The sequence below is a fragment of the Mastomys coucha genome, unplaced genomic scaffold, assembly GCF_008632895.1.
Source record: "Mastomys coucha isolate ucsf_1 unplaced genomic scaffold, UCSF_Mcou_1 pScaffold6, whole genome shotgun sequence".
Taxonomy (NCBI): Eukaryota; Metazoa; Chordata; class Mammalia; order Rodentia; family Muridae; genus Mastomys; species Mastomys coucha.
In genome coordinates this window covers 125756612-125767931 of record NW_022196912.1, presented here as the reverse complement: position 1 = coordinate 125767931, position 11320 = coordinate 125756612, and positions in this window count along the sequence as shown.

Genomic DNA, 11320 nt, shown 5'->3' with positions numbered 1-11320 from the left:
CCCCCCCCCCCCCCCGTTTACTACTAAGTGGTCCTTCAGTTAGAGAAGTGAGAGCAGGTCAGTTGTCCATGTGGAGCTGTCTGTAACACACTGGGAGGAGGGACACAGGCCTCTAATCTCAGCACTCCTCAGCAGTGGCAGGGCGATTACAAGTAGAAGCCAGACTTGTTTACTCAGTGAGAACATGTTTCTTAAAAACATTAACAACAAAATAAAATTTTAAATGTACCTGTCCAGACCCCACTTGCATTTGCAAACTGGAGAGAATACATTCTCAATCCAGCAGGGTTTCAGTAACTGCAAGTTTTGTACCAAAAGTGGCCTGTAGGGGGAGCCAGAACGTGGCCAAACTGGTCACCATAGTGGCCTTGCGGGCCAAGAGAGTAGGTGACAACTGTGCCCTTGGCACTGCACTGGGCACTGAGGAACCGTAAGAGAAGGATCACGAGTTTGCTGTTTTATATGTGTATGTATGTTTGAGTGTGTGTCATGCGTGTTCGTGTGCCCACAGAGACCAGAAGAGGGCATGGGACTGGAGTTGGGAACAACACAGTATAAAGGTACTGAATCCAAGTCCAGGTTCTCTAAAAAAGCAGCATTCTTACGAGCTGTTTCTTCAGCCCCCGCATTCTGGCATTCTGAGAAGTGTCATTGAATGGGTGGGTGTGGCACTTAAGTAGACTCAGCCAAGTGTGAGGTGCACCTATAGCCCCAACCAACTTGAGAGACCTAGCAAGGAGGGCACAGGATGAGCCAGCCTAAGCAACGCTCCCACTCCCTATCAGTACATTTCCTAGCTCTTGGCAAGGCAGAACAAGCAATGTTGTTAGTGAGCATATACAAGGAAACATATGTGACAAGGAAATGAGGCTGGGGCTTCCCACTCCACAGGCCACCCTGTGTACAAGATCTGGCTCAGTGTAGCAGCAGAGGTCCAGGAATATGGTCCCTTCTGCTGCCAGGGCAGAAACTTGATTTAATTTGTACCCCAGGACTAGGAAGTCTAGAGACAACACACCTCAGAGAATTGAACTCCAGAACACTGCTGATTAACCCACTGAATGAGAGAAAATGAAGTCAAGCAACCACCAGGTGGGCTAGAGACTGAAGCACAGAGACCATGAGCCTATGCAGAAACTATGCAGGCAAATTAAAAAACAAAACAAAACTGTAGAGCCAGGCATGGTAGCACACACCTTTCATCTCAGCACTGCAGGGCAGGCAGATCTGTGAGTTTGAGCCTCGTCTAACATTAAGTTCTAGGCCAGTAAGGCCAAATAGTGAAAACTCTTTCTCAAAAAAAGTAGAAAGTATGGCCAGGCATGGTGATGCAGGATGCCTTCAATCTCAGCACTTGGGAGGCAGAAGCAGGTGGATCTCTGAGTTGGAGAGCTGCCTGGTCTACAGAGTGAGTTCAAAAACAGCCAGGGCTACACAGAGAAACCCTGCCTCAAGTATAACCAAGAAAGAAAAGGATACTAATCTATTCTAGTGAGATTGAAGTCAGAAAAACCGTGGAGCAAAATTGATGAGCATAAATGCTAGTTCCTTGAGAAGATCAATAAAGGAATAAATCCCCAGCCAGACTGACAGAAGTGGACAGATGTCAATATGGATTCTACAGGCATTAAAGGGACAAGGACTAGGGTATGGCTCAGTGACAGGAGTATTGGCCTGGCCTCAGTCTTCAGTAATTGGACATGTACAGGTCAAAGGACAGTAAGAGAATGCCACGAACAGTTTTGTGCCAATAAATACTACAGGATGTAAGAAATGGTTGAATCCCTTGTAAGCAAGTTCCATCATTCCAGAATTCACACCAAGAAAAACTAGGCTGGCAAGATGGCGCAGCTGGCAAAGGCACTTGCCTGTAAGCCTGATCCATAGAACCCACATGGTGGAAGGAGTAAACCAACTCTTAGAAATTGTTCTCTTAGCGCACACACACAAGTGTTAAAAACAGGGAAAAAAATCCTAGATGGCCCTATGTCTATTAAACAATTCAAATCTGCAGTTTCAAACTGTTAGACCAGGCATGGTAGCATGTACCTTTAATCCCAGTGCTTAGAAGGCAAGAGAGGCTCTGTGAGTTCGAGGCCAGCCTGGTCTATGTGGCAAGTTCCAGGACTATATAGAGAGACCCTGTCTCAAAAAAATAAATTTAAAAAGAACTGTGTTAGTTTTTGTTGGTGTCACAACATAACTGAGAAAATCAATTTTTAAAGGAATTTCTTTGGGGCTCCTAGTCTCAACGTTTCAGTCCATGGCCAAGTGTCTATCGCTTTCAGGACACGCTGGGTGGAAACTTAGAGGGGAGGGTCAGAAAGCTAGTGACACGTTCTCCCTGCAGAACCAGGGCTTTGAACTCACAGGTTCATGCTCCTGCCTGTGAGTTGCACGTGACCTTTAGCCACCCATACCTACATGGGGACAGGCCACCATTCTCTCAACAACACTTGGATCAGAAGCCCCAGCCCTGCCCAGACTGACACCATCTGGGAGCCACCTGGTAGCCCACCCTAGGGCTCTGAATGCCTTCTGAATGAAGAGGGCAGGAACAGAAGCAGAGGACTCCCAGCACACATAGGTCTCGCTGATGCCCTTCCCACCCACCTGTCTTCAGGTGACCTGATAGCCCCAAACCAGGGCTTGGGAACATCATGATGGACTACTAGTATCCTCAAGTACCCAGGAGCCTGGCAGAAGGCCACCGTCTCTCCTGCCCCACAAAGGGACTGCTGTGGGGACAGTGAGGAGCCACACAGAGACACTGCCTGTCCTGACAGGCTCAGGTTCTTACAGCCACAATGAAATCACTCTGCTATAGAAATGCAGACTTTTTCTCTTTTGAAAGGGGACAGAGTGGGACCTTGTGTTTTCGTCCCCACTCTGGCCTTGTAGCCAAATGGCTCTTCTACTGAAACTGGAGCCAGTGACCTTCCTTGCGTCTTCTACCCAGGCAGCGAGAGTGGGTGTAAGGCTCACCCCATCTGCAGAGCCACTGCTGCCTGACAACCTGCATGCACCCAAGCCTACTGGCTAGTGGGTGCCAACTCACAGGCTTCTCCCGACGCCACAGAGTACCTGCCTCTCCAGCCACAGGAGCTGGCAGAGGGAGAGTTTCCTTCACGTCGTCTTCGGGGATTGTTTGCAGGCCCAAAGCAATCGGTGCTGGCCAGTAGCTATTCCCCAGTGGGGTCCTGGGGCAGAAGGGCAGACCTGCTGCTCTGGGCCTGAGAGGGACAAGTGCTCTGCTCTGCAGAGCCCCTGGGAAGGTGACAATGCACAAAGGAGCCCCTGAGTTCCAAGGGCATGCCTGTGAAGGAAGCCTGCAGCAAGAGCCTGCAGAGCTTGCTCAGAGCAGCTTTCCTAATACGATGGCTATTTTTCTACACAGGTTCCCTCACTGGCCCCAGCCTCCAGACCTCCCGGGGGCAACAGCCACAGAACCAGGGCTGTGCATCCAGACATCCATCCTGCCTTCCCACCCTCCACATATTTACTGTGTTCCTACCCACAAGGGCTAGGTGACAGTGGCTAATACTCAAGGAGTTCAACCCAGAGACTGGGTGGTGTTCCTCTCTCCACTCCCTGCTTGGAGGCACCTTAGGCCAGCATGCTGGGCTCCCTTAGCCTTGATTTTTTTCCAACATTACGTATATCAAGAGAGGTTCTGCCTTTCTCCCGAATGCAGTGCACCTTAGGATACACATGCTTTTCCAACTCCCAATATACAGTTTAAAAAATGTAGTCAGCTCTCAATATCCATGAATCCCATAGCCACACATCCAATCAATAGCAAATTTAAAGTATTTGAAAAAAGTACATCTGTGCTGAACATACACACATCCTTGCCCTTTTTCTTACAACCTAAACAGGATAGGTCAGACATTATTCACATAGCATTTATTGACACAACACTTCCATTGCATCTGGTTCCCCCTACCCCGGGTTTTCAAGGCAGGGTTCCTGTGTATAGCCCTGGCTGTCCTGGAACTCACTCTGTAGACCAGGCTGACTTTGAACTCACAGAGATCTGCCTGCCTCTGCAGGTGTGGGGATTAAAGGCATGCGCCACTGCCACCTGGCCCCATTGCATCAATCCTTAAGAGTCACCTAGAGACAATTTAAAGGCCAGGGGCGGGGGTGGGGGGGAGTGAGCCTCTGTGCAGCACCACACCTTCCTTTAAAGATTATTGAAATGTTTATACTTATGGGGTTTTTTGCTGCATGTATGTCTGTGTAGCAGGTGTTCCACAAAGTCCAGAAGAGGGTGTTGGATCCCCGGGAGCTAGAAGCCCAGACAGCTGTAAACTGTCATGTGGGTGCTGGGAATCAAACCTGGGCCCTCTTAATCACAGAGCCCTCTATCCAGCCACCAAACTACACCTCTTACAGGAGGCTCTGAACATCTGAGGATTTTTATATCTAGAGAAGTCCTCTTCCCCCCATGTGCACATCCACACATGCAAACATGCACATAAAGTAAAGATGGACTTAATGTCCTTCCTATAGCCCTCACACACCACTGTCTCATGCTGACCTGACTCTGCAGGCAGTGCACTAGGGTTCTCGAGGGGAACAGAACTGATAGACTGATAGAATGAGTGTGTGTGTGTGTGTGTGTGTGTGTGTGTGTGTGTAGGCATTTTATTTATTTATACATTGTATATATTATTTATGCATTTTAATTGTTTTATTAGAAATGGCTTACAGGCTGTGATCTGGTCCGGCTAGTCCAACAACGGCTGTATACCAGAAGAAGGTCTAAGAATCCAATAGCTGTTCAGTCTGCAAGGCTGGCTGTCTCAGCTGGTCTTCAGTATATACCAGAATCCTATAGAAGTAGGCTCTAATGGCCAGGGGAGGAATGGACTTACCAGGCAAAGCAAAAGCAAGCAGGGAAAAGGAACAAGTGTCTCTCTTCCATGCGCTTCACCTTTATCTTCTGCCAGCAGACTAAAGATCTTCCCACCTCAAAAGATCTGGATTTAAAGTGGGTCTTCCCACTTCAAATCACTTAATTTTTAAAAATCTCACACAGATGTACCCAGCTGCTTGAGTTTTAGCCACCACAAGCAGGTTTTCACTCTCTTCAGAATCCAGGCTCAGACTAACCCTCCCCTTCTTGCCCACACAAATCTGTTAGATCCCCCACATACTCAGTGTTTGAGCCAATACAGGTCAGCTCAAGTCTACTGAGGTGGAAAGTAGACTGAGTCTAGGCTCACTTGTACACATGACAGCCTCCGACTCCATTCCCAACCTTCTTTATCTCCCCACCTGTCAATAAAAGCAGCTGGAAGCATGAAGAAGAGTGAAGACCAGTGCCTACTGGGATCCACCCTGAGATGCCCTCACTCAAGAGCTCACAGAGACCAGCTCTACCGACAGGTCACAGGATCCTGGATCCTAGTACTGTGGCTGGCCCCTGAATCCAAACGAGCTGTCTGTTACTTTCCTATGGCCATAATGAGGCGTGAGCAAGATAAGCTTTAGAAGAAAGTATTTAACTGGGGGCTTGCTTACAGTCTGAGAGGGTGAGTCCTTACCGTCATGGAGAGGTGCACGGTGGCAGGCAGGCATGGTGCTGGAGCAATTGCTAAGACTGTATGTATATCTTATCTGCAAGATGGAGGAAGAGAGATAGAGACTAGAGCTAGCATAGGCTTTTGAAATCTCAAAGCCAACTACCTGTGACATACCTCCTCCAACAAGGTCACACCTTTGAACCTTTCCAAGAACCAAACATTCAAATCTGTGGGCAGACGGGACTGTTCCCATTCAAACCACCACGTAGCCAAGGAGAGGACTGCTCTCTGTTGTTCTGAGGGCTTCCGACTCACTTCTTCCCACACTTCTTCCTGAGTCTGTCTCCTGATGCCCTCCTGTGCCTTCCACAGAAGATGGCATTGTGCAGGGACCTCCATGACACCCACATGATATTTCATGACAAGAAATGTATGACATTTTCTTACATCGTCCTCCTGCAAAGTGATTTCCTCCTCTCCTTCTGGTCCAACTACCCATGCAGGGTTGAGTCAATAGCTTTGCTCATCTTTCCATACTAAGTGATGGGTCTCTAGCAAGCCAAGGACACACTCCCCTGAGGCAGAGGTCTCCCATGCTCCAATCAGAGTGGGGGGCAGGGACGGAGATGGCTTCTTTTCCTCTGTCCAACGTCCTTATCTAGATTTTTAACACTTGACACGTAAAGCTATGTGCAGTACCTACTCATTTATTTTTGTGATGTCAGAGATGCAACCAGCACCTGCCACATGCTAGGCAAGGACTCTGCCAGTAATCACCACTCCTCACTCCTGCGTAGTTTTATTTAAGCTCTAAAGACTGACAGTTCATGGTATGTCAGACATTCACTGATCTATAAGACCAGGCTTGGACTTGGGTGGCAATACTTAATGGTGGGAGTAGAGCCTGGGGCTGGGCATCATGGCACTGGACAGCTTACTCCCACCCAAAGCACATGATAACTGGTTTCTCCCAAGTAGCTGATGTGGATGCAGGGGGAATGGACAGATAGGCTCCTTGCCTTGGCAAACTAAACATCCCCTGTGCTGGGCCTTCATTGCGTTCAGCCTCCCCTGCCCCTTGGACACATCCCCTGTGCTGGGCCTTCATTTCATTCAGCCTCCCCTGCCCCTTGGAGAAGACTGCAGTAGCCATTGTGTCTGTCTCAGGACCCTGGTAATGGGCAGCCATAGGTGCTCTAGAAGCTGGTCATCCCCTGGGCAGACGTAGCCATCCCTTCCCTCCAGGAAATTAGTTCAGAACTCAAACAGCCAGTATCCAATTGCCTGTTAAAAAGTAACTTACACCCCACATTACATTTGAGCCTGGGAGTAAATATCCAGGGGAAGTGTTTATTCTCGTACATGAACAAAGCGTCTTTGTCCACTCTCTGTGCCAGCACCAGGCTCTGGATCACAGGATCCAGTTGGCTGAGGCCTAGGGAACACTGATCCTCCTGGTTTCTCAGTTAACCCTGGCAGATGGGCATGTTCCACAGGCCTTTTCTCTCACTGGTTGGGGGTGGGGTGGGGTGACACGGCTGGTATGTCATCAAAGAGACAGGAAGGTATTGCTCTCTTCCTGCCAAGGTCCTACAGGAGGAGATGGAGGACTGCCAGGAGGACTCATCCTCACCTGGTAGCAGCTGTCCCTCTGGAAAGAACCTGGAGGAAGGAGACCAGTGTCCTTTAATGGGCCCAGGCAAGCTCATACCTTCCATGATATGAGACCCCCTTGGGGTCTCTCAGTGTCCCAGTACTCAGCCCTGGCTGCTCCTCCTCCAAGTCTCTGGGAGAACTCCATTCAAGCATATCTATTCTGGGGCTCAGCCTAGAGTTCAGTTCCTGCAGTGAATCTGGTAGATGTTGTCAACAGAAAGCTCCTGGTGGCTTCAGAATAATAGGGCAGAAGGGAACAATATGGAGGATACAAAAGACAAGATATGCCATCAGGTGATGGCTACAAGGAGGCTCATCACAAGTTCTGGTCCTTCTCTGAAAAAGCTTCAAATGGAAACTCAACAGCGCTTGACTTCTTCCCAAAACACAGTGTTTTCAAACGCTCCCTTAAAGGCCCTACTGCAAAGGCAGAGATGGTCACTGCTGAGATCAGATGGGACTGAGACAATGCAGGCAGGGACGCAGGCCCGGGCATCAAGAAAGATCCACCATCGATCTTCCTCTGGGTCCCAGGTCTGTCTGACCCAGGCAGCAGACCTGGGGGTATCTTTGTCACACGAAGAAGCCTGGGGGAGGGCTGGAGGAATCTCAGTGGACTCTCAAGAGCACTTGTTCTTGTAGGGGACCCTGTTTCCAGGACTCACATGGCAGCTCATGACTGTCCATAACTCCAGCCCAGAAGGATCTGGCACACTCTTCTCCATGGTGGCACATGAAAACACTCATGTGCCACTGTCTCCTGCCACCATGGAGTGTTTCCAAGCCTGTGTGAGTAGCTTTAGTTCAGTGTCGAGAAGAATGCCAGACCCATCTTACTCATTATATGCAGAGAATGGCAAGTGTCCACACTGCCCTCGACCCCATCCTCAGCTCCCTAGCTGGCATCTCCTTCAGGCTACTTCCTGGCAGCTGCCCACAAACTCATGATCCTCCTAAGGTCCTCAACTAAGGCCAGTTCCTAGGTGGACTCTTCAGGGCACCTGACCTCACCCAGTACCAGTTAGGCCCAGTGCTGTCTGCACAGCTTCTTCATGAGTTTCCTGGGTCACCTCGACAAGCACATGGCTAACAATGTGTTAACACAGGGCATATGTCCTTGTCATCAGTGGCGGCTGCTGGTCCTGCTGTCTGCACTATTCCCCCATACCAGTCAGCAGTACACTGCAGAGTCTAAAATACCCAGCAACATCTTAATGCATAGCCGCAAGCTACCCTGAAATGGCTTGTTGTTCACATATGAGGTCAGAAACTGTTGGCTTCCATGTTGGCATCTGCCTCAAAAGCAAAAGCAAACATTGGGTGGACAGCTGTCACCTCTGATTCATGTCACATACCCTGCTCTTGCTGGCAGAACCACAGCCACTTTGGGGGCTCGCACTTCAGACCCCCTTCATATGCAGCATTTCAGTCACTCTCTTTACTCTAAGGACGATGGAACTACAGCAAGGTCACCAAGCTCCACAGCTGCCGGCCATAGCAGCTAACAGATCAGAGCTCCAACTGTTTAGGACAGATCGTGAGCCGTGAAGATAAACTCATGCTTCACAAAAGAAAAATATCTAAACATTTGAAAATGTTAGCATTGGGAAATATTTTACAATATTAATATTGTGAAAATTTGAAAGACATAAAATAAAAAGGGAAAAATAAACCCCAAGTCTTATTAATGTACTGAGCAAATGCCAGATCTAGTGAACAATGCTGGTTCTAAATTATTTGATTTAAAACAACAAATGGACAAATGGTTGCTGAGCTGGCTCAGGAGGTAAGGGTGCCTGCAGCCAAGCCCATCAACCTGAGATTGATCCTTGATGCTCACATGGTGGAAGGAGAGAATCAATCCCCAAAAGTTGTCCTCTGAGCTCCACTCCTATACAGTGACTCACTCTCTCTCTCTCTCTCTCTCTCTCTCTCTTTCTCTGTCCCTCCCTCTTTCTCTCTCCCTCTCTCTCTCTGTCCCTCCCTCTTTCTCTCTCCTCTCTCTCTCCCCTCCTCTCTCTAAAGAAAATAAATAAAAACATATATACAAATAGTGAAATATAAAAACAAATTAAAGGTTTTTAAAGACCCTGGGAAAAAGAATTTTTAACAAAATACAAAATTAAGGCATCCCTTTCTTTTGCCTTATAATTGTTTACTGTGAAGAAAGGGTAGCGGTCCTGCTTTAAGTAACAGAGTTTGAGAGCTGAGCAAAGAAATGTCATTTGAATTATAAACTTTTGCTGTAACAAAATTTTCTTTAAAATGAAGAAAAAAGCTTGTGGGAGTACAGCCACCCTGGCCAGCCCCAAGGTCTGCTGAGCGGTGCACCAAGGTTACAAGGAATCCTCGGGCCCACACCAGAGCTCTGAGGGTGAAGGCACCCCTACCACGGGGCACCTGTAGCTTTGTGTAGCTAGTGGTCTCCAAGGAGACGGAAACAAGGCAGTCAAGTGGAGCCAGCCCTGGGGAACCAGGCCAAGAAGACTGTCCGGTGCTGGGGATGGCCTTAGCCTGAGTCAGCCGGGCACCAGGAATGGAGGTGGGTCAGCTGAGGGAGGCCCATTTCAGAAGAGTGGGGTAAGACCATGGTCTGCCAGATGCTGGGTTTTAACTATTTCAGGCTGGCACATGGTAAGCAACCTTGAGTCAGAAGGAAGCCAGGCTTAAGGCAGAGGTGAGCATCTCCCAGCACTTCTCTTCTGATGGATGCTTGCCCTAATTACCATGCTGGCCCCTTTGACCAAGGTGGGCCTCACTGCATGTCACACCCCCGCCCGCCCAGCCAGCTTGACCTTTCTATAACAGCATATACCTGGCTCTGACCCAGGTCCTAGGGGATGGACACCCAGTAGAGAGGCCACTCCACGCTGGTGAGGTAGGAAGATTGGCATTCCCCCGTAGGAGTCGGGGTGAGAACACCTGGGAGCAGCTGGTATGGAAGTGGGTCAGAGTTGATGTCCTGGAGGGCAGGGCCCAGCTTTGCAATTCCAGCCTGGCCAGCAGAGGCACCTGGTGTCTGGGGGGAAGAATGTGTGGCCAGATATTATACCTCAATAACTCCTTCAGGTCCCAGAGTGCTTATTTGTCACTCCAATCCCCAAACCCAACACTGCTGAAGTCACAACATTCCCCAGCATCCCTTGTTGTCCTGTGGCTGGGGCCCTAGTCCCAGGCCAAGCCTGTTCCTCCTAGTCCTCTCCAGACCCTGAGCAAATCAGTCCAACACACACACACACACACACACACACACACACACACACACACGCACGCGCACACACACGCACACGCACACGCACACACACAGACACAGAGCCCCAACCTTCTCATAGATAAAGTGGGGTCATGACTGCTGCAGAGGACATGGTTGTAGATGAAGCCCTTTGCAGCAGGGGCAGGCCCTAAAGTCAGTTCCTACAAACTGAAGCAATAAGAGCTCCAAGAGAAACCTGCCGAGGCAGGTTGTGTGCACAATGATACCATGATTTGAAACCTGCACATATTACCAGACATCATGGCTCACACCTTTAATCCCAGCGCTGGGAAGGCAGAAGCAGGTGGATCTCTGTGAGTTCAAGTCCAGCCTGGTCTACATAGAAAGTTCCAGGCCAGCCAGGACTACACAGCAAGAACCTATCTAAAAACAAACAGTACCAACAAAAAAAAAAAAAAAAAAAAAAAAAAAAAAAAAAAAAACATCCACATAAGTAAGTAATACAAAATGAACCCAAAAACAAAAACAAAATAGTGAATACACCTGACTAGGGGGCAAGGTCAGACTGGGCTTGTCAGGATGAGCTTTAAATTTCTGGGTAATGCTTCAGTTTTTACAAAACTGTACTTAAGGATTATTATGAGGCTTCATTTCTTCGTTTTATTTACTTTTGTTGTTGTTATTTTCAGATAGAGTCTTCCTATGAGTAGCCTGGGTAGTTTGTATGTATCCTATCTAGCCTAGCATTAAACTCATGGCAGTTCTCCAGCCTCAACCTCCCCAGTGCTGACATTATGGATGTGCACCATCATGCCTGGCTTCCTATGTGATTTTAAATAATAAAAATGTAAAGCCGGACAGTGGTGGTGCACACCTTTAATCCCAGCACTTGGGAGGCAGAGGCAGGCGGATTTCTGAG